General features: G+C 31.9%; 7 non-coding genes across 7 annotated transcripts; all 7 read right to left on the bottom strand.

The window, feature by feature from the left end:
• Positions 1–11,029: 11,029 nt before the first annotated feature.
• Positions 11,030–11,103, bottom strand: TRNAI-AAU (transfer RNA isoleucine (anticodon AAU)). Its single transcript has one exon. It is a non-coding gene; the product is annotated as a tRNA-Ile (tRNA).
• Positions 11,104–11,889: 786 nt separating this feature from the next.
• TRNAI-AAU (transfer RNA isoleucine (anticodon AAU)) lies at positions 11,890–11,963 on the bottom strand. The gene has a single exon. It is a non-coding gene; the product is annotated as a tRNA-Ile (tRNA).
• Positions 11,964–12,749: 786 nt separating this feature from the next.
• Positions 12,750–12,823, bottom strand: TRNAI-AAU (transfer RNA isoleucine (anticodon AAU)). The gene has a single exon. It is a non-coding gene; the product is annotated as a tRNA-Ile (tRNA).
• A 787-nt stretch (positions 12,824–13,610) lies between these two features.
• Positions 13,611–13,684, bottom strand: TRNAI-AAU (transfer RNA isoleucine (anticodon AAU)). Its single transcript has one exon. It is a non-coding gene; the product is annotated as a tRNA-Ile (tRNA).
• A 3,094-nt stretch (positions 13,685–16,778) lies between these two features.
• TRNAI-AAU (transfer RNA isoleucine (anticodon AAU)) lies at positions 16,779–16,852 on the bottom strand. The gene has a single exon. It is a non-coding gene; the product is annotated as a tRNA-Ile (tRNA).
• A 4,539-nt stretch (positions 16,853–21,391) lies between these two features.
• TRNAI-AAU (transfer RNA isoleucine (anticodon AAU)) lies at positions 21,392–21,465 on the bottom strand. The gene has a single exon. It is a non-coding gene; the product is annotated as a tRNA-Ile (tRNA).
• Positions 21,466–23,114: 1,649 nt separating this feature from the next.
• On the bottom strand, positions 23,115–23,188 carry TRNAI-AAU (transfer RNA isoleucine (anticodon AAU)). The gene has a single exon. It is a non-coding gene; the product is annotated as a tRNA-Ile (tRNA).
• Between the last annotated feature and the right edge of the window lie 4,538 nt (positions 23,189–27,726).

A 27,726-nucleotide genomic window follows, 5' to 3' on the forward strand; every position in this document is an offset into this window, starting at 1 on the left:
TAAATATATAGCATACTATTGAAGAAATAGCAGATGATGAAGTGCTACCGATTGTTAACCCGGGATAGTTGGAAAGCTTATATTCAGCTGTTTACATTCATACTATCTTTATAATTCATCAACAAGACAAAACAAAAATGACCTCAATAAATTGCAATAAATAAGAGATTTAGTTACTTGGTGTTAGAACTTAAAACCATTAATAGATATTCCAGGAGCTTTCAGAATAATAATTAATTCTACAACTATATCAAATGTATTTATCCAATCCTTCAAGCAGTGTTTGATCCAAGGTGATAAACAGTCAAAAATGAGACAAAAGAAAAATTAATCTTTTTTCAAACAATTAAATGGGCCTGTACAGGGATCGAACCTATGACCTTGGCGTTATTAGCACCACGCTCTAACCATCTGAGCTAACAGGCCGTTTTGCACAATTTCCTGGAAGTCCAGCATATGAAGAAGTGCTAATGATAGTTAACCTGGGAGATTTGGAAAGCTTAATTTCAGAGGTTTACCATGAAGTTATAAATATATAATATCAACATGAAGAAACTAATATGACTTTAAAAAAATTACAATACAAAAGAGATGTTCATACTTAGTGTTAGAACTTAGAACCATTAATGTTTTTTCCATGTGTTTTAGCAATAAATAACAATTCATCACCTATATGCAATTGATTCATTTAATCATTCTATCAGCTTCCCCTCAAAGGAAATATAGAGATACACATGATACAGAAGAAAATACATCTATTTTCAACATTAAAGGAGCATCAAGTATTGGCTTGGAGACTGATTGAAAATATGTCCTTGCTATTTTTAACTTTTTGCTCTAAAGACTAAACTAATAGGCTCACTAAATATATAGCATACTATTGAAGAAATAGCAGATGATGAAGTGCTACTGATTGTTAACCCGGGATAGTTGGAAAGCTTATATTCAGCTGTTTACATTCATACTATCTTTATATTTCATCAACAAGACAAAAAAATGACCTCAATGAATTGCAATAAAGAAGAGATTTAGTTACTTGGAGTTAGAACTTAGAACCATTAATAGATATTCCAGGAGCTTTCAGAATACTAATTAATTCTACAACTATATCAAATGTATTCATCCAATCCTTCAAGCAGTGTTTGATCCAAGGTGATAAACAGTCAAAAATGAGACACAAGAAAAATTAATCTTTTTTCAAATAATTAAACTTGGCCTGTACAGGGATCAAACATGTGACCTTGGCGTTATTAGCACCACGCTCTAACCATCTGAGCTAACAGGCCGTTTTGCACAATTTCCTGGAAGTCCAGCATATGAAGAAGTGCTAATGATAGTTAACCCGGGAGATTTGGAAAGCTTAATTTCAGAGGTTTACCATGAAGTTATAAATATATAATATCAACATGAAGAAACTAATATGACTTTAAAAAAATTACAATACAAAAGAGATGTTCATACTTAGTGTTAGAACTTAGAACCATTAATGTTTTTTCCATGTGTTTTAGCAATAAATAACAATTCATCACCTATATGCAATTGATTCATTTAATCATTCTATCATCTTCCCCTCAAAGGAAATATAGAGATACACATGATACAGAAGAAAATACATCTATTTTCAACATTAAAGGAGCATCAAGTATTTGCTTGGAGACTGATTGAAAATATGTCCTTGCTATTTTTAACTTTTTGCTCTAAAGACTAAACTAATAGGCTCACTAAATATATAGCATACTATTGAAGAAATAGCAGATGATGAAGTGCTACTGATTGTTAACCCGGGATAGTTGGAAAGCTTATATTCAGCTGTTTACATTCATACTATCTTTATATTTCATCAACAAGACAAAAAAAAAATGACCTCAATGAATTGCAATAAAGAAGAGATTTAGTTACTTGGAGTTAGAACTTAGAACCATTAATAGATATTCCAGGAGCTTTCAGAATAAAAATTAATTCTACAACTATATCAAATGTATTCATCCAATCCTTCAAGCAGCGTTTCATCCAAGGTGATAAACAGTCAAAAATGAGACAAAAGAAAAATTAATCTTTTTACAAACAATTAAACTTGGCCTGTACAGGGATAGAACCTGTGACCTTGGTGTTATTAGCACCACGCTCTAACCATCTGAGCTAACAGGCTTCCCCTCAAAGAAAATATAGAGATACACATGATACAGAAGAAAATACATCTATTTTCAACATTAAAGGAGCTTCAAGTATTGGCTTGGAGATTGATTGAAAGTATGTCCTTGGCATTTTTACCTTTATGCTCTAAAGACTAAACTAATAGGCTCACTAAATATATAGCATACTATTGAAGAAATAGCAGATGATGAAGTGGTACTGATTGTTAACCCGGGATAATTGGAAAGCTTATACTCAGCTGTTTACATTCATACTATCTTTATATTTCATCAACAAGACAAAACAAAAATGACTTCAATAAATTGCAATAAATAAGAGATTTAGTTACTTAGCGTTAGAACTTAGAACCATTAATAGATATTCCAGGAGCTTTCAGAATAATAATTAATTCTACAACTATATCAAATGTATTCATCCAATCCTTCAAGCAGCGTTTCATCCAAGGTGATAAACAGTCAAAAATGAGACAAAAGAAAAATTAATCTTTTTACAAACAATTCAACTTGGCCTGTACAGGGATAGAACCTGTGACCTTGGTGTTATTAGCACCACGCTCTAACCATCTGAGCTAACAGGCCGTTTTGCACAATTTCCTGGAAGTCCAGCATATGAAGAAGTGCTAATGATAGTTAACCCGGGAGATTTGGAAAGCTTAATTTCAGAGCTTTACCATGAAGTTATAAATATATAATATCAACATGAAGAAACTAATATGACTTTAAAAAAATTACAATACAAAAGAGATGTTCATACTTAGTGTTAGAACTTAGAACCATTAATGTTTTTCCATGTGTTTTAGCAATAAATAACAATTCATCACCTATATGCAATTGATTCATTTATCATTCTATCAGCTTCCCCTCAAAGGAAATATAGAGATACACATGATACAGAAGAAAATACATCTCTTTTCAACATTAAAGGAGCATCAAGTATTGGCTAGGAGATTGATTGAAAGTATGTCCTTGGCATTTTTAACGTTATGCTCTAAAGACTAAACTAATAGGCTCAATAAATATATAGCATACCATTGAAGAAATAGCAGATGATGAAGTTCTATCGATTGTTAACCCGGGATAGTTGGAAAGCTTATATTCAGCTGTTTACATTCATACTATCTTTATATTTCATCTACAAGACAAAACAAAAATGACCTCAATAAATTGCAATAAATAAGAGTTTAAGTTACTTGGCGTTAGAACTTAGAACCATTAATAGATATTCCAGGAGCTTTCAGAATAATAATTAATTCTACAACTATATCAAATGTATTTATCCAATCCTTCAAGCAGTGTTTGATCCAAGGTGATAAACAGTCAAAAATGAGACACAAGAAAAATTAATCTTTTTTCAAACAATTAAACTTGGCCTGTACAGGGATCGAACCTGTGATCTTGGCATTATTAGCACCACGCTCTAACCATCTGAGCTAACAGGTCGTTTTGCACAATTTCCTGGAAGTCCAGCATATGAAGAAGTGCTAATGATAGTTAACCCGGGAGATTTGGAAAGCTTAATTTCAGAGGTTTACCATGAAGTTATAAATATATAATATCAACATGAAGCAACTAATATGACTTTAAAAAAATTACAATACAAAAGAGATGTTCATACTTAGTGTTAGAACTTAGAACCAATAATGTTTTTCCATGTGTTTTAGCAATAAATAACAATTCATCACCTATATGCAATTGATTCATTTAATCATTCTATCAGCTTCCCCTCAAAGGAAATATAGAGATACACATGATACAGAAGAAAATACATCTATTTTCAACATTAAAGGAGCTTCAAGTATTGGCTTGGAGATTGATTGAAAATATGTCCTTGGCATTTTTAACTTTTTGCTCTAAAGACTACACTATCCAATCCTTCAAGCAGCGTTTCATCCAAGGTGATAAACAGTCAAAAATGAGACAAAAGAAAAATTAATCTTTTTACAAACAATTAAACTTGGCCTGTACAGGGATAGAACCTGTGACCTTGGTGTTATTAGCACCACGCTCTAACCATCTGAGCTAACAGGCTTCCCCTCAAAGAAAATATAGAGATACACATGATACAGAAGAAAATACATCTATTTTCAACATTAAAGGAGCTTCAAGTATTGGCTTGGAGATTGATTGAAAGTATGTGCTTTGCTTTTTTACCTTTATGCTCTAAAGACTAAACTAATAGGCTCACTAAATATATAGCATACTATTGAAGAAATAGCAGATGATGAAGTGGTACTGATTGTTAACCCGGGATAATTGGAAAGCTTATATTCAGCTGTTTACATTCATACTATCTTTATATTTCATCAACAAGACAAAACAAAAATGACCTCAATAAATTGCAATAAATAAGAGATTTAGTTACTTAGCGTTAGAACTTAGAACCATTAATAGATATTCCAGGAGCTTTCAGAATAATAATTAATTCTACAACTATATCAAATGTATTCATCCAATCCTTCAAGCAGCGTTTCATCCAAGGTGATAAACAGTCAAAAATGAGACAAAAGAAAAATTAATCTTTTTACAAACAATTAAACTTGGCCTGTACAGGGATAGAACCTGTGACCTTGGTGTTATTAACACCACGCTCTAACCATCTGAGCTAACAGGCCGTTTTGCCCAAATTCCTGGAGGTCCAGCATATGAAGAAGTGCTAATGATAGTTAACCCGGGAGATTTGGAAAGCTTAATTTCAGAGGTTTACCATGAAGTTATAAATATATAATATCAACATGAAGAAACTAATATGACTTTAAAATAATTACAATACAAAAGAGATGTTCATACTTTGTGTTAGAAATTAGAACCATTAATGTTTTTTCCATGTGTTTTAGCAATAAATAACAATTCATCACCTATATGCAATTGATTCATTTAATCATTCTATCAACTTCCACTCAAAGAAAATATAGAGATACACATGATACAGAAGAAAATACATCTATTTTCAACATTAAAGGAGCATCAAGTATTGGCTTGGAGACTGATTGAAAGTATGTCCTTGGCATTTTTAACTTTATGCTCTAAAGACTAAACTAATAGGCTCAATAAATATATAGCATACTATTGAAGAAATAGCAGATGATGAAGTGCTACCGATTGTTAACCCTGGATAGTTGGAAAGCTTATATTCAGCTGTTTACATTCATACTATCTTTATAATTCATCAACAAGACAAAACAAAAATGACCTCAATAAATTGCAATAAATAAGAGTTTAAGTTACTTGGCGTTAGAACTTAAAACCATTAATAGATATTCCAGGAGCTTTCAGAATAATAATTAATTCTACAACTATATCAAATGTATTTTTCCAATCCTTCAAGCAGTGTTTGATCCAAGGTGATAAACAGTCAAAAATGAGACACAAGAAAAATTAATCTTTTTTCAAACAATTAAACTTGGCCTGTACAGGGATCGAACCTATGACCTTGGCGTTATTAGCACCACGCTCTAACCATCTGAGCTAACAGGCCTTTTTGCACAATTTCCTGGAAGTCCAGCATATGAAGAAGTGCTAATGATAGTTAACCCGGGAGATTTGGAAAGCTTAATTTCAGAGGTTTACCATGAAGTTATAAATATATAATATCAACATGAAGAAACTAATATGACTTTAAAAAAATTACAATACAAAAGAGATGTTCATACTTAGTGTTAGAACTTAGAACCATTAATGTTTTTTCATGTGTTTTAGCAATAAATAACAATACATCACCTATATGCAATTGATTCATTTATCATTCTATCAGCTTCCCCTCAAAGGAAATATAGAGATACACATGATACAGAAGAAAATACATCTATTTTCAACATTAAAGGAGCATCAAGTATTGGCTTGGAGACTGATTGAAAATATGTCCTTGGCATTTTTAACTTTTTGCTCTAAAGACTACACTAATAGGCTCACTAAATATATAGCATACTATTGAAGAAATAGCAGATGATGAAGTGCTACCGATTGTTAACCCGGGATAGTTGGAAAGCTTATATTCAGCTGTTTACATTCATACTATCTTTATATTTCATCAACAAGACAAAACAAAAATGACCTCAATGAATTGCAATAAATAAGAGATTTAGTTACTTGGCGTTAGAACTTAGAACCATTAATAGATATTCCAGGAGCTTTCAGAATAATAATTAATTCTACAACTATATCAAATGTATTCATCCAATCCTTCAAGCAGCGTTTCATCCAAGGTGATAAACAGTCAAAAATGAGACAAAAGAAAAATTAATCTTTTTACAAACAATTAAACTTGGCCTGTACAGTGATAGATCCTGTGCCCTTGGTGTTATTAGCACCACCCTCTAACCATCTGAGCTAGCAGGCTTCCCCTCAAAGAAAATATAGAGATACACATGATACAGAAGAAAATACATCTATTTTCAACATTAAAGGAGCTTCAAGTATTGGCTTGGAGATTGATTGAAAGTATGTCCTTGGCATTTTTACCTTTATGCTCTAAAGACTAAACTAATAGGCTCACTAAATATATAGCATACTATTGAAGAAATAGCAGATGATGAAGTGCTACTGATTGTTAACCTGGGATAATTGGAACGCTTATATTCAGCTGTTTACATTCATACTATCTTTATATTTCATCAACAAGACAAAACAAAAATGACCTCAATAAATTGCAATAAATAAGAGATTTAGTTACTTAGCGTTAGAACTTAGAACCATTAATAGATATTCCAGGAGCTTTCAGAATAATAATTAATTCTACAACTATATCAAATGTATTCATCCAATCCTTCAAGCAGCGTTTCATCCAAGGTGATAAACAGTCAAAAATGAGACAAAAGAAAAATTAATCTTTTTACAAACAATTAAACTTGGCCTGTACAGGGATAGAACCTGTGACCTTGGTTTTATTAACACCACGCTCTAACCATCTGAGCTAACAGGCCGTTTTGCCCAAATTCCTGGAGGTCCAGCATATGAAGAAGTGCTAATGATAGTTAACCCGGGAGATTTGGAAAGCTTAATTTCAGAGGTTTACCATGAAGTTATAAATATATAATATCAACATGAAGAAACTAATATGACTTTAAAATAATTACAATACAAAAGAGATGTTCATACTTAGTGTTAGAACTTAGAACCATTAATGTTTTTCCATGTGTTTTAGCAATAAATAACAATTCATCACCTATATGCAATTGATTCATTTAATCATTCTATCAACTTCCCCTCAAAGGAAATATAGAGATACACATGATACAGAAGAAAATACATCTATTTTCAACATTAAAGGAGCATCAAGTATTGGCTTGGAGACTGATTGAAAGTATGTCCTTGGCATTTTTAACTTTATGCTCTAAAGACTAAACTAATAGGCTCAATAAATATATAGCATACTATTGAAGAAATAGCAGATGATGAAGTGCTACCGATTGTTAACCCGGGATAGTTGGAAAGCTTATATTCAGCTGTTTACATTCATACTATCTTTATAATTCATCAACAAGACAAAACAAAAATGACCTCAATAAATTGCAATAAATAAGAGATTTAGTTACTTGGTGTTAGAATTTAAAACCATTAATAGATATTCCAGGAGCTTTCAGAATAATAATTAATTCTACAACTATATCAAATGTATTTATCCAATCCTACAAGCAGTGTTTGATCCAAGGTGATAAACAGTCAAAAATGAGACAAAAGAAAAATTAATCTTTTTTCAAACAATTAAACTTGGCCTGTACAGGGATCGAACCTATGACCTTGGCGTTATTAGCACCACGCTCTAACCATCTGAGCTAACAGGCCGTTTTGCACAATTTCCTGGAAGTCCAGCATATGAAGAAGTGCTAATGATAGTTAACCTGGGAGATTTGGAAAGCTTAATTTCAGAGGTTTACCATGAAGTTATAAATATATAATATCAACATGAAGAAACTAATATGACTTTAAAAAAATTACAATACAAAAGAGATGTTCATACTTAGTGTTAGAACTTAGAACCATTAATGTTTTTTCCATGTGTTTTAGCAATAAATAACAATTCATCACCTATATGCAATTGATTCATTTAATCATTCTATCAGCTTCCCCTCAAAGGAAATATAGAGATACACATGATACAGAAGAAAATACATCTATTTTCAACATTAAAGGAGCATCAAGTATTGGCTTGGAGACTGATTGAAGGTATATCCTTGGCATTTTTAACTTTATGCTCTAAAGACTAAACTAATAGGCTCAATAAATATATAGCATACTATTGAAGAAATAGCAGATGATGAAGTGCTACCGATTGTTAACCCGGGATAGTTGGAAAGCTTATATTCAGCTGTTTACATTCATACTATCTTTATAATTCATCAACAAGACAAAACAAAAATGACCTCAATAAATTGCAATAAATAAGAGTTTAAGTTACTTGGCGTTAGAACTTAAAACCATTAATAGATATTCTAGGAGCTTTCAGAATAATAATTAATTCTACAACTATATCAAATGTATTTATCCAATCCTTCAAGCAGTGTTTGATCCAAGGTGATAAACAGTCAAAAATGAGACACAAGAAAAATTAATCTTTTTTCAAACAATTAAACTTGGCCTGTACAGGGATCGAACCTATGACCTTGGCGTTATTAGCACCACGCTCTAACCATCTGAGCTAACAGGCCGTTTTGCACAATTTCCTGGAAGTCCAGCATATGAAGAAGTGCTAATGATAGGTAACCCGGGAGATTTCGAAAGCTTAATTTCAGAGGTTTACCATGAAGTTATAAATATATAATATCAACATGAAGAAACTAATATGACTTTAAAAAAATTACAATACAAAAGAGATGTTCATACTTAGTGTTAGAACTTAGAGCCATTAATGTTTTTCCATGTGTTTTAGCAATAAATAACAATTCATCACCTATATGCAATTGATTCATTTATCATTCTATCAGCTTCCCCTCAAAGGAAATATAGAGATACACATGATACAGAAGAAAATACATCTATTTTCAACATTAAAGGAGCATCAAGTATTGGCTTGGAGACTGATTGAAAATATGTCCTTGGCATTTTTAACTTTTTGCTCTAAAGACTACACTAATAGGCTCACTAAATATATAGCATACTATTGAAGAAATAGCAGATGATGAAGTGCTACCGATTGTTAACCCGGGATAGTTGGAAAGCTTATATTCAGCTGTTTACATTCATACTATCTTTATATTTCATCAACAAGACAAAACAAAAATGACCTCAATGAATTGCAATAAATAAGAGATTTAGTTACTTGGCGTTAGAACTTAGAACCATTAATAGATATTCCAGGAGCTTTCAGAATAATAATTAATTCTACAACTATATCAAATGTATTCATCCAATCCTTCAAGCAGCGTTTCATCCAAGGTGAGAAACAGTCAAAAATGAGACAAAAGAAAAATTAATCTTTTTACAAACAATTAAACTTGGCCTGTACAGTGATAGATCCTGTGACATTGGTGTTATTAGCACCACGCTCTAACCATCTGAGCTAACAGGCTTCCCCTCAAAGAAAATATAGAGATACACATGATACAGAAGAAAATACATCTATTTTCAACATTAAAGGAGCTTCAAGTATTGGCTTGGAGATTGATTGAAAGTATGTCCTTGGCATTTTTACCTTTATGCTCTAAAGACTAAACTAATAGGCTCACTAAATATATAGCATACTATTGAAGAAATAGCAGATGATGAAGTGCTACCGATTGTTAACCCGGGATAGTTGGAAAGCTTATATTCAGCTGTTTACATTCATACTATCTTTATAATTCATCAACAAGACAAAACAAAAATGACCTCAATAAATTGCAATAAATAAGAGATTTAGTTACTTGGTGTTAGAACTTAAAACCATTAATAGATATTCCAGGAGCTTTCAGAATAATAATTAATTCTACAACTATATCAAATGTATTTATCCAATCCTTCAAGCAGTGTTTGATCCAAGGTGATAAACAGTCAAAAATGAGACAAAAGAAAAATTAATCTTTTTTCAAACAATTAAACTTGGCCTGTACAGGGATCGAACCTATGACCTTGGCGTTATTAGCACCACGCTCTAACCATCTGAGCTAACAGGCCGTTTTGCACAATTTCCTGGAAGTCCAGCATATGAAGAAGTGCTAATGATAGTTAACCTGGGAGATTTGGAAAGCTTAATTTCAGAGGTTTACCATGAAGTTATAAATATATAATATCAACATGAAGAAACTAATATGACTTTAAAAAAATTACAATACAAAAGAGATGTTCATACTTAGTGTTAGAACTTAGAACCATTAATGTTTTTTCCATGTGTTTTAGCAAAAAATAACAATTCATCACCTATATGCAATTGATTCATTTAATCATTCTATCAGCTTCCCCTCAAAGGAAATATAGAGATACACATGATACAGAAGAAAATACATCTATTTTCAACATTAAAGGAGCATCAAGTATTGGCTTGGAGACTGATTGAAAATATGTCCTTGCTATTTTTTACTTTTTGCTCTAAAGACTAAACTAATAGGCTCACTAAATATATAGCATACTATTGAAGAAATAGCAGATGATGAAGTGCTACTGATTGTTAACCCGGGATAGTTGGAAAGCTTATATTCAGCTGTTTACATTCATACTATCTTTATATTTCATCAACAAGACAAAAAAAAATGACCTCAATGAATTGCAATAAAGAAGAGATTTAGTTACTTGGAGTTAGAACTTAGAACCATTAATAGATATTCCAGGAGCTTTCAGAATAATAATTAATTCTACAACTATATCAAATGTATTCATCCAATCCTTCAAGCAGTGTTTGATCCAAGGTGATAAACAGTCAAAAATGAGACACAAGAAAAATTAATCTTTTTTCAAATAATTAAACTTGGCCTGTACAGGGATCGAACCTGTGACCTTGGCGTTATTAGCACCACGCTCTAACCATCTGAGCTAACAGGCCGTTTTGCACAATTTCCTGGAAGTCCAGCATATGAAGAAGTGCTAATAATAGTTAACCCGGGAGATTTGGAAAGCTTAATTTCAGAGGTTTACCATGAAGTTATAAATATATAATATCAACATGAAGAAACTAATATGACTTTAAAAAAATTACAATACAAAAGAGATGTTCATACTTAGTGTTAGAACTTAGAACCATTAATGTTTTTCCATGTGTTTTAGCAATAAATAACAATTCATCACCTATATGCAATTGATTCATTTATCATTCTATCAGCTTCCCCTCAAAGGAAATATAGAGATACACATGATACAGAAGAAAATACATCTATTTTCAACATTAAAGGAGCATCAAGTATTGGCTTGGAGACTGATTGAAAATATGTCCTTGCTATTTTTAACTTTTTGCTCTAAAGACTAAACTAATAGGCTCACTAAATATATAGCATACCATTGAAGAAATAGCAGATGATGAAGTGCTATCGATGTTAACCCGGGATAGTTGGAAAGCTTATATTCAGCTGTTTACATTCATACTATCTTTATATTTCATCAACAAGACAAAACAAAAATGACCTCAATAAATTGCAATAAATAGAAGATTTAGTTACTTGGCGTTAGAACATAGAACCATTAATAGATATTCCAGGAGCTTTCAGAATAATAATTAATTCTACAACTATATCAAATGTATTCATCCAATCCTTCAAGCAGTGTTTGATCCAAGGTGATAAACAGTCAAAAATGAGACACAAGAAAAATTAATCTTTTTTCAAATAATTAAACTTGGCCTGTACAGGGATCGAACCTGTGACCTTGGCGTTATTAGCACCACGCTCTAACCATCTGAGCTAACAGGCCGTTTTGCACAATTTCCTGGAAGTCCAGCATATGAAGAAGTGCTAATAATAGTTAACCCGGGAGATTTGGAAAGCTTAATTTCAGAGGTTTACCATGAAGTTATAAATATATAATATCAACATGAAGAAACTAATATGACTTTAAAAAAATTACAATACAAAAGAGATGTTCATACTTAGTGTTAGAACTTAGAACCATTAATGTTTTTCCATGTGTTTTAGCAATAAATAACAATTCATCACCTATATGCAATTGATTCATTTATCATTCTTTCAGCTTCCCCTCAAAGGAAATATAGAGATACACATGATACAGAAGAAAATACATCTATTTTCAACATTAAAGGAGCATCAAGTATTGGCTTGGAGACTGATTGAAAATATGTCCTTGCTATTTTTAACTTTTTGCTCTAAAGACTAAACTAATAGGCTCACTAAATATATAGCATACCATTGAAGAAATAGCAGATGATGAAGTGCTATCGATGTTAACCCGGGATAGTTGGAAAGCTTATATTCAGCTGTTTACATTCATACTATCTTTATATTTCATCAACAAGACAAAACAAAAATGACCTCAATAAATTGCAATAAATAGAAGATTTAGTTACTTGGCGTTAGAACATAGAACCATTAATAGATATTCCAGGAGCTTTCAGAATAATAATTAATTCTACAACTATATCAAATGTATTCATCCAATCCTTCAAGCAGCGTTTGATCCAAGGTGATAAACAGTCAAGAATGAAACACAAGAAAAATTACTCGTTTTTCAAACAATTAAACTTGGCCTGTACAGGGATCGAACCTGTGACCTTGGCGTTATTAGCACCACGCTCTAACCATCTGAGCTAACAGGCCGTTTTGCACAATTTCCTGGACGTCCAGCATATGAAGAAGTGCTAATGATAGTTAACCCGGGAGATTTGGAAAGCTTAATTTCAGAGGTTTACCATGAAGTTATAAATATATAATATCAACATGAAGAAACTAATATGACTTTAAAAAAATTACAATACAAAAGAGATGTTCATACTTAGTGTTAGAACTTAGAACCATTAATGTTTTTCCATGTGTTTTAGCAATAAATAACAATTCATCACCTTTATGCAATTGATTCATTTATCATTCTATCAGCTTCCCCTCAAAGGAAATATAGAGATACACATGATACAGAAGAAAATACATCTATTTTCAACATTAAAGGAGCATCAAGTATTGGCTTGGAGACTGATTGAAAATATGTCCTTGGCATTTTTAACTTTTTGCTCTAAAGACTACACTAATAGGCTCACTAAATATATAGCATACTATTGAAGAAATAGCAGATGATGAAGTGCTACCGATTGTTAACCCGGGATAGTTGGAAAGCTTATATTCAGCTGTTTACATTCATACTATCTTTATATTTCATCAACAAGACAAAACAAAAATGACCTCAATAAATTGCAATAAATAGAAGATTTAGTTACTTGGCGTTAGAACTTAGAACCATTAATAGATATTCCAGGAGCTTTCAGAATAATAATTAATTCTACAACTATATCAAATGTATTCATCCAATCCTTCAAGCAGCGTTTGATCCAAGGTGATAAACAGTCAAGAATGAAACACAAGAAAAATTACTCTTTATTCAAACAATTAAACTTGGCCTGTACAGGGATCGAACCTGTGACCTTGGCGTTATTAGCACCACGCTCTAACCATCTGAGCTAACAGGCCGTTTTGCACAATTTCCTGGACGTCCAGCATATGAAGAAGTGCTAATGATAGTTAACCCGGGAGATTTGGAAAGCTTAATTTCAGAGGTTTACCATGAAGTTATAAATATATAATATCAACATGAAGAAACTAATATGACTTTAAAAAAATTACAATACAAAAGAGATGTTCATACTTAGTGTTAGAACTTAGAACCATTAATGTTTTTCCATGTGTTTTAGCAATAAATAACAATTCATCACCTTTATGCAATTGATTCATTTATCATTCTATCAGCTTCCCCTCAAAGGAAATATAGAGATACACATGATACAGAAGAAAATACATCTATTTTCAACATTAAAGGAGCATCAAGTATTGGCTTGGAGACTGATTGAAAATATGTCCTTGGCATTTTTAACTTTTTGCTCTAAAGACTACACTAATAGGCTCACTAAATATATAGCATACTATTGAAGAAATAGCAGATGATGAAGTGCTACCGATTGTTAACCCGGGATAGTTGGAAAGCTTATATTCAGCTGTTTACATTCATACTATCTTTATATTTCATCAACAAGACAAAACAAAAATGACCTCAATGAATTGCAATAAATAAGAGATTTAGTTACTTGGCGTTAGAACTTAGAACCATTAATAGATATTCCAGGAGCTTTCAGAATAATAATTAATTCTACAACTATATCAAATGTATTCATCCAATCCTTCAAGCAGCGTTTCATCCAAGGTGATAAACAGTCAAAAATAAGACAAAAGAAAAATTAATCTTTTTACAAACAATTAAACTTGGCCTGTACAGGGATAGAACCTGTGACCTTGGTGTTATTAGCACCACGCTCTAACCATCTGAGCTAACAGGCTTCCCCTCGAAGAAAATATAGAGATACACATGATACAGAAGAAAATACATCTATTTTCAACATTAAAGGAGCTTCAAGTATTGGCTTGGAGATTGATTGAAAGTATGTCCTTGGCATTTTTACCTTTATGCTCTAAAGACTAAACTAATAGGCTCACTAAATATATAGCATACTATTGAAGAAATAGCAGATGATGAAGTGGTACTGATTGTTAACCCGGGATAATTGGAAAGCTTATATTCAGCTGTTTACAATCATACTATCTTTATATTTCATCAACAAGACAAAACAAAAATGACCTCAATAAATTGCAATAAATAAGAGATTTAGTTACTTAGCGTTAGAACTTAGAACCATTAATAGATATTCCAGGAGCTTTCAGAATAATAATTAATTCTACAACTATATCAAATGTATTCATCCAATCCTTCAAGCAGCGTTTCATCCAAGGTGATAAACAGTCAAAAATGAGACAAAAGAAAAATTAATCTTTTTACAAACAATTAAACTTGGCCTGTACAGGGATAGAACCTGTGACCTTGGTGTTATTAACACCACGCTCTAACCATCTGAGCTAACAGGCCATTTTGCCCAAATTCCTGGAGGTCCAGCATATGAAGAAGTGCTAATGATAGTTAACCCGGGAGATTTGGAAAGCTTAATTTCAGAGGTTTACCATGAAGTTATAAATATATAATATCAACATGAAGAAACTAATATGACTTTAAAATAATTACAATACAAAAGAGATGTTCATACTTAGTGTTAGAACTTAGAACCATTAATGTTTTTTCCATGTGTTTTAGCAATAAATAACAATTCATCACCTATATGCAATTGATTCATTTAATCATTCTATCAACTTCCACTCAAAGGAAATATAGAGATACACATGATACAGAAGAAAATACATCTATTTTCAACATTAAAGGAGCATCAAGTATTGGCTTGGAGACTGATTGAAAGTATGTCCTTGGCATTTTTAACTTTATGCTCTAAAGACTAAACTAATAGGCTCAATAAATATATAGCATACTATTGAAGAAATAGCAGATGATGAAGTGCTACCGATTGTTAACCCGGGAGAGTTGGAAAGCTTATATTCAGCTGTTTACATTCATACTATCTTTATAATTCATCAACAAGACAAAACAAAAATGACCTCAATAAATTGCAATAAATAAGAGTTTAAGTTACTTGGCGTTAGAACTTAAAACCATTAATAGATATTCCAGGAGCTTTCAGAATAATAATTAATTCTACAACTATATCAAATGTATTTATCCAATCCTTCAAGCAGTGTTTGATCCAAGGTGATAAACAGTCAAAAATGAGACACAAGAAAAATTAATCTTTTTTCAAACAATTAAACTTGGCCTGTACAGGTATCGAACCTATGACCTTGGCGTTATTAGCACCACGCTCTAACCATCTGAGCTAACAGGCCGTTTTGCACAATTTCCTGGAAGTCCAGCATATGAAGAAGTGCTAATGATAGTTAACCCGGGAGATTTGGAAAGCTTAATTTCAGAGGTTTACCATGAAGTTATAAATATATAATATCAACATGAAGAAACTAATATGACTTTAAAAAAATTACAATACAAAAGAGATGTTCATACTTAGTGTTAGAACTTAGAACCATTAATGTTTTTCCATGTGTTTTAGCAATAAATAACAATTCATCACCTTTATGCAATTGATTCATTTATCATTCTATCAGCTTCCCCTCAAAGGAAATATAGAGATACACATGATACAGAAGAAAATACATCTATTTTCAACATTAAAGGAGCATCAAGTATTGGCTTGGAGACTGATTGAAAATATGTCCTTGGCATTTTTAACTTTTTGCTCTAAAGACTACACTAATAGGCTCACTAAATATATAGCATACTATTGAAGAAATAGCAGATGATGAAGTGCTACCGATTGTTAACCCGGGATAGTTGGAAAGCTTATATTCAGCTGTTTACATTCATACTATCTTTATATTTCATCAACAAGACAAAACAAAAATGACCTCAATAAATTGCAATAAATAGAAGATTTAGTTACTTGGCGTTAGAACTTAGAACCATTAATAGATATTCCAGGAGCTTTCAGAATAATAATTAATTCTACAACTATATCAAATGTATTCATCCAATCCTTCAAGCAGCGTTTGATCCAAGGTGATAAACAGTCAAGAATGAAACACAAGAAAAATTACTCTTTTTTCAAACAATTAAACTTGGCCTGTACAGGGATCGAACCTGTGACCTTGGCGTTATTAGCACCACGCTCTAACCATCTGAGCTAACAGGCCGTTTTGCACAATTTCCTGGACGTCCAGCATATGAAGAAGTGCTAATGATAGTTAACCCGGGAGATTTGGAAAGCTTAATTTCAGAGGTTTACCATGAAGTTATAAATATATAATATCAACATGAAGAAACTAATATGACTTTAAAAAAATTACAATACAAAAGAGATGTTCATACTTAGTGTTAGAACTTAGAACCATTAATGTTTTTCCATGTGTTTTAGCAATAAATAACAATTCATCACCTTTATGCAATTGATTCATTTATCATTCTATCAGCTTCCCCTCAAAGGAAATATAGAGATACACATGATACAGAAGAAAATACATCTATTTTCAACATTAAAGGAGCATCAAGTATTGGCTTGGAGACTGATTGAAAATATGTCCTTGGCATTTTTAACTTTTTGCTCTAAAGACTACACTAATAGGCTCACTAAATATATAGCATACTATTGAAGAAATAGCAGATGATGAAGTGCTACCGATTGTTAACCCGGGATAGTTGGAAAGCTTATATTCAGCTGTTTACATTCATACTATCTTTATATTTCATCAACAAGACAAAACAAAAATGACCTCAATGAATTGCAATAAATAAGAGATTTAGTTACTTGGCGTTAGAACTTAGAACCATTAATAGATATTCCAGGAGCTTTCAGAATAATAATTAATTCTACAACTATATCAAATGTATTCATCCAATCCTTCAAGCAGCGTTTCATCCAAGGTGATAAACAGTCAAAAATAAGACAAAAGAAAAATTAATCTTTTTACAAACAATTAAACTTGGCCTGTACAGGGATAGAACCTGTGACCTTGGTGTTATTAGCACCACGCTCTAACCATCTGAGCTAACAGGCTTCCCCTCGAAGAAAATATAGAGATACACATGATACAGAAGAAAATACATCTATTTTCAACATTAAAGGAGCTTCAAGTATTGGCTTGGAGATTGATTGAAAGTATGTCCTTGGCATTTTTACCTTTATGCTCTAAAGACTAAACTAATAGGCTCACTAAATATATAGCATACTATTGAAGAAATAGCAGATGATGAAGTGGTACTGATTGTTAACCCGGGATAATTGGAAAGCTTATATTCAGCTGTTTACAATCATACTATCTTTATATTTCATCAACAAGACAAAACAAAAATGACCTCAATAAATTGCAATAAATAAGAGATTTAGTTACTTAGCGTTAGAACTTAGAACCATTAATAGATATTCCAGGAGCTTTCAGAATAATAATTAATTCTACAACTATATCAAATGTATTCATCCAATCCTTCAAGCAGCGTTTCATCCAAGGTGATAAACAGTCAAAAATGAGACAAAAGAAAAATTAATCTTTTTACAAACAATTAAACTTGGCCTGTACAGGGATAGAACCTGTGACCTTGGTGTTATTAACACCACGCTCTAACCATCTGAGCTAACAGGCCATTTTGCCCAAATTCCTGGAGGTCCAGCATATGAAGAAGTGCTAATGATAGTTAACCCGGGAGATTTGGAAAGCTTAATTTCAGAGGTTTACCATGAAGTTATAAATATATAATATCAACATGAAGAAACTAATATGACTTTAAAATAATTACAATACAAAAGAGATGTTCATACTTAGTGTTAGAACTTAGAACCATTAATGTTTTTTCCATGTGTTTTAGCAATAAATAACAATTCATCACCTATATGCAATTGATTCATTTAATCATTCTATCAACTTCCACTCAAAGGAAATATAGAGATACACATGATACAGAAGAAAATACATCTATTTTCAACATTAAAGGAGCATCAAGTATTGGCTTGGAGACTGATTGAAAGTATGTCCTTGGCATTTTTAACTTTATGCTCTAAAGACTAAACTAATAGGCTCAATAAATATATAGCATACTATTGAAGAAATAGCAGATGATGAAGTGCTACCGATTGTTAACCCGGGAGAGTTGGAAAGCTTATATTCAGCTGTTTACATTCATACTATCTTTATAATTCATCAACAAGACAAAACAAAAATGACCTCAATAAATTGCAATAAATAAGAGTTTAAGTTACTTGGCGTTAGAACTTAAAACCATTAATAGATATTCCAGGAGCTTTCAGAATAATAATTAATTCTACAACTATATCAAATGTATTTATCCAATCCTTCAAGCAGTGTTTGATCCAAGGTGATAAACAGTCAAAAATGAGACACAAGAAAAATTAATCTTTTTTCAAACAATTAAACTTGGCCTGTACAGGTATCGAACCTATGACCTTGGCGTTATTAGCACCACGCTCTAACCATCTGAGCTAACAGGCCGTTTTGCACAATTTCCTGGAAGTCCAGCATATGAAGAAGTGCTAATGATAGTTAACCCGGGAGATTTGGAAAGCTTAATTTCAGAGGTTTACCATGAAGTTATAAATATATAATATCAACATGAAGAAACTAATATGACTTTAAAAAAATTACAATACAAAAGAGATGTTCATACTTAGTGTTAGAACTTAGAACCATTAATGTTTTTCCATGTGTTTTAGCAATGAATAACAATTCATCACCTATATGCAATTGATTCATTTATCATTCTATCAGCTTCCCCTCAAAGGAAATATAGAGATACACATGATACAGAAGAAAATACATCTATTTTCAACATTAAAGGAGCATCAAGTATTGACTTGGAGACTGATTGAAAATATGTCCTTGGCATTTTTAACTTTTTGCTCTAAAGACTATACTAATAGGCTCACTAAATATATAGCATACTATTGAAGAAATAGCAGATGATGAAGTGCTACCGATTGTTAACCCGGGATAGTTGGAAAGCTTATATTCAGCTGTTTACATTCATACTATCTTTATATTTCATCAACAAGACAAAACAAAAATGACCTCAATGAATTGCAATAAATAAGAGATTTAGTTACTTGGCGTTAGAACTTAGAACCATTAATAGATATTCCAGGAGCTTTCAGAATAATAATTAATTCTACAACTATATCAAATGTATTCATCCAATCCTTCAAGCAGCGTTTCATCCAAGGTGATAAACAGTCAAAAATGAGACAAAAGAAAAATTAATCTTTTTACAAACAATTAAACTTGGCCTGTACAGGGATAGAACCTGTGACCTTGGTGTTATTAGCACCACGCTCTAACCATCTGAGCTAACAGGCTTCCCCTCAAAGAAAATATAGAGATACACATGATACAGAAGAAAATACATCTATTTTCAACATTAAAGGAGCTTCAAGTATTGGCTTGGAGATTGATTGAAAGTATGTCCTTGGCATTTTTACCTTTATGCTCTAAAGACTAAACTAATAGGCTCACTAAATATATAGCATACTATTGAAGAAATAGCAGATGATGAAGTGCTACTGATTGTTAACCCGGGATAATTGGAAAGCTTATATTCAGCTGTTTACATTCATACTATCTTTATATTTCATCAACAAGACAAAACAAAAATGACCTCAATAAATTGCAATAAATAAGAGATTTAGTTACTTAGCGTTAGAACTTAGAACCATTAATAGATATTCCAGGAGCTTTCAGAATAATAATTAATTCTACAACTATATCAAATGTATTCATCCAATCCTTCAAGCAGCGTTTCATCCAAGGTGATAAACAGTCAAAAATGAGACAAAAGAAAAATTAATCTTTTTACAAACAATTAAACTTGGCCTGTACAGGGATAGAACCTGTGACCTTGGTTTTATTAACACCACGCTCTAACCATCTGAGCTAACAGGCCGTTTTGCCCAAATTCCTGGAGGTCCAGCATATGAAGAAGTGCTAATGATAGTTAACCCGGGAGATTTGGAAAGCTTAATTTCAGAGGTTTACCATGAAGTTATAAATATATAATATCAACATGAAGAAACTAATATGACTTTAAAATAATTACAATACAAAAGAGATGTTCATACTTAGTGTTAGAACTTAGAACCATTAATGTTTTTTCCATGTGTTTTAGCAATAAATAACAATTCATCACCTATATGCAATTGATTCATTTAATCATTCTATCAACTTCCACTCAAAGGAAATATAGAGATACAGATGATACAGAAGAAAATACATCTATTTTCAACATTAAAGGAGCATCAAGTATTGGCTTGGAGACTGATTGAAAGTATGTCCTTGGCATTTTTAACTTTTTGCTCTAAAGACTAAACTAATAGGCTCACTAAATATATAGCATACTATTGAAGAAATAGCAGATGATGAAGTGCTACTGATTGTTAACCCGGGATAGTTGGAAAGCTTATATTCAGCTGTTTACATTCATACTATCTTTATATTTCATCAACAAGACAAAAAAAAATGACCTCAATGAATTGCTATAAAGAAGAGATTTAGTTACTTGGAGTTAGAACTTAGAACCATTAATAGATATTCCAGGAGCTTTCATAATAATAATGAATTCTACAAATATATCAAATGTATTCGTCCAATCCTTCAAGCAGTGTTTGATCCAAGGTGATAAACAGTCAAAAATGAAACACAAGAAAAATTACTCTTTTTTCAAACAATTAAACTTGGCCTGTACAGGGATCGAACCTGTGACCTTGGCGTTATTAGCACCACGCTCTAACCATCTGAGCTAACAGGCCGTTTTGCACAATTTCCTAGACGTCCAGCATATGAAGAAGTGTTAATGATAGTTAACCCGGGAGATTTGGAAAGCTTAATTTCAGAGGTTTACCATGAAGTTATAAATATATAATATCAACATGAAGAAACTAATATGACTTTAAAAAAATTACAATACAAAAGAGATGTTCATACTTAGTGTTAGAACTTAGAACCATTAATGTTTTTCCATGTGTTTTAGCAATAAATAACAATTCATCACCTATATGCAATTGATTCATTTATCATTCTATCAGCTTCCCCTCAAAGGAAATATAGAGATACACATGATACAGAAGAAAATACATCTATTTTCAACATTAAAGGAGCTTCAAGTATTGGCTTGGAGATTGATTGAAAGTATGTCCTTGGCATTTTTACCTTTATGCTCTAAAGACTAAACTAATAGGCTCACTAAATATATAGCATACTATTGAAGAAATAGCAGATGATGAAGTGCTACTGATTGTTAACCCGGGATAATTGGAAAGCTTATATTCAGCTGTTTACATTCATACTATCTTTATATTTCATCAACAAGACAAAACAAAAATGACCTCAATAAATTGCAATAAATAAGAGATTTAGTTACTTAGCGTTAGAACTTAGAACCATTAATAGATATTCCAGGAGCTTTCAGAATAATAATTAATTCTACAACTATATCAAATGTATTCATCCAATCCTTCAAGCAGCGTTTCATCCAAGGTGATAAACAGTCAAAAATGAGACAAAAGAAAAATTAATCTTTTTACAAACAATTAAACTTGGCCTGTACAGGGATAGAACCTGTGACCTTGGTTTTATTAACACCACGCTCTAACCATCTGAGCTAACAGGCCGTTTTGCCCAAATTCCTGGAGGTCCAGCATATGAAGAAGTGCTAATGATAGTTAACCCGGGAGATTTGGAAAGCTTAATTTCAGAGGTTTACCATGAAGTTATAAATATATAATATCAACATGAAGAAACTAATATGACTTTAAAATAATTACAATACAAAAGAGATGTTCATACTTAGTGTTAGAACTTAGAACCATTAATGTTTTTTCCATGTGTTTTAGCAATAAATAACAATTCATCACCTATATGCAATTGATTCATTTAATCATTCTATCAACTTCCACTCAAAGGAAATATAGAGATACAGATGATACAGAAGAAAATACATCTATTTTCAACATTAAAGGAGCATCAAGTATTGGCTTGGAGACTGATTGAAAGTATGTCCTTGGCATTTTTAACGTTTTGCTCTAAAGACTAAACTAATAGGCTCACTAAATATATAGCATACTATTGAAGAAATAGCAGATGATGAAGTGCTACTGATTGTTAACCCGGGATAGTTGGAAAGCTTATATTCAGCTGTTTACATTCATACTATCTTTATATTTCATCAACAAGACAAAAAAAAATGACCTCAATGAATTGCAATAAAGAAGAGATTTAGTTACTTGGAGTTAGAACTTAGAACCATTAATAGATATTCCAGGAGCTTTCATAATAATAATGAATTCTACAAATATATCAAATGTATTCGTCCAATCCTTCAAGCAGTGTTTGATCCAAGGTGATAAACAGTCAAAAATGAAACACAAGAAAAATTACTCTTTTTTCAAACAATTAAACTTGGCCTGTACAGGGATCGAACCTGTGACCTTGGCGTTATTAGCACCACGCTCTAACCATCTGAGCTAACAGGCCGTTTTGCACAATTTCCTGGACGTCCAGCATATGAAGAAGTGTTAATGATAGTTAACCCGGGAGATTTGGAAAGCTTAATTTCAGAGGTTTACCATGAAGTTATAAATATATAATATCAACATGAAGAAACTAATATGACTTAAAAAAAATTACAATACAAAAGAGATGTTCATACTTAGTGTTAGAACTTAGAACCATTAATGTTTTTCCATGTGTTTTAGCAATAAATAACAATTCATCACCTATATGCAATTGATTCATTTATCATTCTATCAGCTTCCCCTCAAAGGAAATATAGAGATACACATGATACAGAAGAAAATACATCTATTTTCAACATTAAAGGAGCATCAAGTATTGGCTTGGAGACTGATTGAAAATATGTCCTTGGCATTTTTAACTTTTTGCTCTAAAGACTACACTAATAGGCTCACTAAATATATAGCATACTATTGAAGAAATAGCAGATGATGAAGTGCTACCGATTGTTAACCCGGGATAGTTGGAAAGCTTATATTCAGCTGTTTACATTCATACTATCTTTATATTTCATCAACAAGACAAAACAAAAATGACCTCAATGAATTGCAATAAATAAGAGATTTAGTTACTTGGCGTTAGAACTTAGAACCATTAATAGATATTCCAGGAGCTTTCAGAATAATAATTAATTCTACAACTATATCAAATGTATTCATCCAATCCTTCAAGCAGCGTTTCATCCAAGGTGATAAACAGTCAAAAATGAGACAAAAGAAAAATTAATCTTTTTACAAACAATTAAACTTGGCCTGTACAGGGATAGAACCTGTGACCTTGGTGTTATTAGCACCACGCTCTAACCATCTGAGCTAACAGGCTTCCCCTCAAAGAAAATATAGAGATACACATGATACAGAAGAAAATACATCTATTTTCAACATTAAAGGAGCTTCAAGTATTGGCTTGGAGATTGATTGAAAGTATGTCCTTGGCATTTTTACCTTTATGCTCTAAAGACTAAACTAATAGGCTCACTAAATATATAGCATACTATTGAAGAAATAGCAGATGATGAAGTGGTACTGATTGTTAACCCGGGATAATTGGAAAGCTTATATTCAGCTGTTTACAATCATACTATCTTTATATTTCATCACAAGACAAAACAAAAATGACCTCAATAAATTGCAATAAATAAGAGATTTAGTTACTTAGCGTTAGAACTTAGAACCATTAATAGATATTCCAGGAGCTTTCAGAATAATAATTAATTCTACAACTATATCAAATGTATTCATCCAATCCTTCAAGCAGCGTTTCATCCAAGGTGATAAACAGTCAAAAATGAGACAAAAGAAAAATTAATCTTTTTACAAACAATTAAACTTGGCCTGTACAGGGATAGAACCTGTGACCTTGGTGTTATTAACACCACGCTCTAACCATCTGAGCTAACAGGCCATTTTGCCCAAATTCCTGGAGGTCCAGCATATGAAGAAGTGCTAATGATAGTTAACCCGGGAGATTTGGAAAGCTTAATTTCAGAGGTTTACCATGAAGTTATAAATATATAATATCAACATGAAGAAACTAATATGACTTTAAAATAATTACAATACAAAAGAGATGTTCATACTTAGTGTTAGAACTTAGAACCATTAATGTTTTTTCCATGTGTTTTAGCAATAAATAACAATTCATCACCTATATGCAATTGATTCATTTAATCATTCTATCAACTTCTACTCAAAGGAAATATAGAGATACACATGATACAGAAGAAAATACATCTATTTTCAACATTAAAGGAGCATCAAGTATTGGCTTGGAGACTGATTGAAAGTATGTCCTTGGCATTTTTAACTTTATGCTCTAAAGACTAAACTAATAGGCTCAATAAATATATAGCATACTATTGAAGAAATAGCAGATGATGAAGTGCTACCGATTGTTAACCCGGGAGAGTTGGAAAGCTTATATTCAGCTGTTTACATTCATACTATCTTTATAATTCATCAACAAGACAAAACAAAAATGACCTCAATAAATTGCAATAAATAAGAGTTTAAGTTACTTGGCGTTAGAACTTAAAACCATTAATAGATATTCCAGGAGCTTTCAGAATAATAATTAATTCTACAACTATATCAAATGTATTTATCCAATCCTTCAAGCAGTGTTTGATCCAAGGTGATAAAGAGTCAAAAATGAGACACAAGAAAAATTAATCTTTTTTCAAACAATTAAACTTGGCCTGTACAGGGATCGAACCTATGACCTTGGCGTTATTAGCACCACGCTCTAACCATCTGAGCTAACAGGCCGTTTTGCACAATTTCCTGGAAGTCCAGCATATGAAGAAGTGCTAATGATAGTTAACCCGGGAGATTTGGAAAGCTTAATTTCAGAGGTTTACCATGAAGTTATAAATATATAATATCAACATGAAGAAACTAATATGACTTTAAAAAAATTACAATACAAAAGAGATGTTCATACTTAGTGTTAGAACTTAGAACCATTAATGTTTTTCCATGTGTTTTAGCAATGAATAACAATTCATCACCTATATGCAATTGATTCATTTATCATACTATCAGCTTCCCCTCAAAGGAAATATAGAGATACACATGATACAGAAGAAAATACATCTATTTTCAACATTAAAGGAGCATCAAGTATTGGCTTGGAGACTGATTGAAAATATGTCCTTGGCATTTTTAACTTTTTGCTCTAAAGACTACACTAATAGGCTCACTAAATATATAGCATACTATTGAAGAAATAGCAGATGATGAAGTGCTACCGATTGTTAACCCGGGATAGTTTGAAAGCTTAAATTCAGCTGTTTACATTCATACTATCTTTATATTTCATCAACAAGACAAAACAAAAATGACCTCAATGAATTGCAATAAATAAGAGATTTAGTTACTTGGCGTTAGAACTTAGAACCATTAATAGATATTCCAGGAGCTTTCAGAATAATAATTAATTCTACAACTATATCAAATGTATTCATCCAATCCTTCAAGCAGCGTTTCATCCAAGGTGATAAACAGTCAAAAATGAGACAAAAGAAAAATTAATCTTTTTACAAACAATTAAACTTGGCCTGTACAGGGATAGAACCTGTGACCTTGGTGTTATTAGCACCACACTCTAACCATCTGAGCTAACAGGCTTCCCCTCAAAGAAAATATAGAGATACACATGATACAGAAGAAAATACATCTATTTTCAACATTAAAGGAGCTTCAAGTATTGGCTTGGAGATTGATTGAAAGTATGTCCTTGGCATTTTTACCTTTATGCTCTAAAGACTAAACTAATAGGCTCACTAAATATATAGCATACTATTGAAGAAATAGCAGATGATGAAGTGCTACTGATTGTTAACCCGGGATAATTGGAAAGCTTATATTCAGCTGTTTACATTCATACTATCTTTATATTTCATCAACAAGACAAAACAAAAATGACCTCAATAAATTGCAATAAATAAGAGATTTAGTTACTTAGCGTTAGAACTTAGAACCATTAATAGATATTCCAGGAGCTTTCAGAATAATAATTAATTCTACAACTATATCAAATGTATTCATCCAATCCTTCAAGCAGCGTTTCATCCAAGGTGATAAACAGTCAAAAATGAGACAAAAGAAAAATTAATCTTTTTACAAACAATTAAACTTGGCCTGTACAGGGATAGAACCTGTGACCTTGGTTTTATTAACACCACGCTCTAACCATCTGAGCTAACAGGCCGTTTTGCCCAAATTCCTGGAGGTCCAGCATATGAAGAAGTGCTAATGATAGTTAACCCGGGAGATTTGGAAAGCTTAATTTCAGAGGTTTACCATGAAGTTATAAATATATAATATCAACATGAAGAAACTAATATGACTTTAAAATAATTACAATACAAAAGAGATGTTCATACTTAGTGTTAGAACTTAGAACCATTAATGTTTTTTCCATGTGTTTTAGCAATAAATAACAATTCATCACCTATATGCAATTGATTCATTTAATCATTCTATCAACTTCCACTCAAAGGAAATATAGAGATACACATGATACAGAAGAAAATACATCTATTTTCAACATTAAAGGAGCATCAAGTATTGGCTTGGAGACTGATTGAAAGTATGTCCTTGGCATTTTTAACTTTTTGCTCTAAAGACTAAACTAATAGGCTCACTAAATATATAGCATACTATTGAAGAAATAGCAGATGATGAAGTGCTACTGATTGTTAACCCGGGATAGTTGGAAAGCTTATATTCAGCTGTTTACATTCATACTATCTTTATATTTCATCAACAAGACAAAAAAAAATGACCTCAATGAATTGCAATAAAGAAGAGATTTAGTTACTTGGAGTTAGAACTTAGAACCATTAATAGATATTCCAGGAGCTTTCAGAATAATAATGAATTCTACAACTATATCAAATGTATTCGTCCAATCCTTCAAGCAGTGTTTGATCCAAGGTGATAAACAGTCAAAAATGAGACACAAGAAAAATTAATCTTTTTTCAAACAATTAAACT

Source organism: Lissotriton vulgaris, chromosome 12 (assembly GCF_964263255.1).
Source record: "Lissotriton vulgaris chromosome 12, aLisVul1.2, whole genome shotgun sequence".
Lineage (NCBI taxonomy): Eukaryota > Metazoa > Chordata > Amphibia > Caudata > Salamandridae > Lissotriton > Lissotriton vulgaris.